The sequence below is a fragment of the Tupaia chinensis genome, unplaced genomic scaffold (genome assembly GCF_000334495.1).
Source record: "Tupaia chinensis unplaced genomic scaffold, TupChi_1.0 Scaffold000318_1, whole genome shotgun sequence".
Lineage (NCBI taxonomy): Eukaryota > Metazoa > Chordata > Mammalia > Scandentia > Tupaiidae > Tupaia > Tupaia belangeri.
In genome coordinates this window covers 310702-312530 of record NW_006159811.1, presented here as the reverse complement: position 1 = coordinate 312530, position 1829 = coordinate 310702, and the positions used below count along the sequence as shown (strand labels likewise).

At 41.3% G+C, this 1829-nt stretch overlaps 1 protein-coding gene across 2 annotated transcripts in view; it reads left to right on the top strand.

Annotated features, from left to right (window-relative positions):
* The window catches only part of GPAT3 (glycerol-3-phosphate acyltransferase 3), a 59260-nt gene that overhangs the window by 52768 nt on the left and 4663 nt on the right, over window positions 1–1829 (top strand). The window lies entirely within an intron of this gene.

Sequence of the window (1829 nt, the reverse complement as noted above, 5' to 3'; positions counted from 1 at the left end):
GGAATGAATTTTAAAAAGAAAGACATGCCAGTCTCTTTAAGAGAACATGGTGGAAATTGGACATACCGCTTACGCTTGTATCCATTGGTCAGTACTCAAGTCAGGTGGTAACACCCAGATGCAAAGGGAGATAGGAAACTTAGTCTTTGTTCTACCTAGTCTTTAGGTATCTAGCTAAAATTTAGGGGTCCTTTTACTGAAGAAGAAGGGGAGAATGGATTTGGGGGTAAGGTGGTCATTAGGAGCTAAGAGACTACTTATAGGCTTGTTCATATTTAATTTTAACTACATTATCAGAAAGCTTTAAAAAGCAGAAAGAAAGGCAATAAGTGAAATATTTTGGTTGTGGACAACTACAGCTTAAATATTTTGTTTGAGGAAGATTGGATGTAGGCGAGCATATTAGTCCTCTTGGGCTGCCATAGCTTAAACAAAAAGATTCTCTCTCAGGAAGTTTAGATCAGGGTACCAACATGGTGAGGGCCGTCATCTTATGTTAGGGATGGAAGCACTGAACAGAGAGAAAGCTCTCTAGAGTCTTTTAAAAAAATTATTTATTTAATTTTTATTTATTATTATTATTTTAAATTTTGCCATAGGGCATGTGGACTTACCAAAGAGAGACAGAGGGAGAGAAAGAGAAAAAGTGAGAAAACAAGCTGCCAGGTCAGGGACTTGAATTGCAGTTGGCCATGTGGGAGTCCAATGCCTTAACCACCATGCCACCTGCTGGCTCCATAGTCTCTCTTTTTATTCTTTTTTCTTTTCTTTTAAGAGAGATTTTTGCTGTAGGGCTCATGTACTTACTGGAAAGACAGAGACAGAAAGTGAGAAATCACCCCTTAGGGGAGATGACTATGCTGCAATCCCTTCTCCTCCATTCTCCTCTTGGAATTTTGGGCACCCATACATATGTGCTTGGTACAAGTTTTTATTTATTTGTTTATTTACTTTTGAGAGTTTTTTGCTATAGGGCGCATGTGCTCGCCAGAAAGACAGAGAGAGACAGAGAGACAGAAAGCAAGATATCACCCCCCAGGGGGGATGGCCACGCTGCAATCCCTTCTCCTCCATTCTCCTCTTGGGATCTTGGGCACGCACGCACATGTGCCCAGTGTGAGTTTAAGCCACCGGGTCCAGGACTCAAACCACGATCGACTACATGGAAGTCCAGCGACATAGCCATTACTCTAACTGCTGGTCCCAACGCTTGGTATAAGTTTTAGGCCACCTGGTCTGGGACTTGAACAGCAGTTGACTACGTGGGAAGTCCAGCCATGTAACCGTTATGCCTTCTGCTGGTCCCATAGTGTCTCTTCTTATAAGGACACTACTCCCATCTTGAAGGCCTCACCGTCATGATTTCGTCTCACTTTAATTATCTCCTGAAAGCTCTCTCTCCATATACCATTACACTGAGAGTTAGTGCTTCAACATACACATTTTGGGGGGACAAATTCAACCTGTAACAGTGAAGTTTAACTATACCTACATTTTAATGAAAGATCAAATTCTTACACACACATGCATGTTATATTATTGAAGCAATCTATCACAAAATTGCCTGTGCTTCAAATCCCATAAGTTCAATAAGGCCCCTGCTCCCTTTTATATGTTTCAAAAATACTGTACATGAGAAGTTCACCTCAAGCAGTTGTAGCAATGTTCTAGGAGCAGGATTTAGCCAAACGAGTCAGGCTTTCAGCTAAGCTACCAAGAACCCTCTGAACCCTCAGAGGGACCAAGGACTGTTTAGGGACTGAGCCTCTGGAAGAAGGACTGGCTGGATTAAAAAAAAATTTTAAGCTTATTTATATTTTTCTATGAGA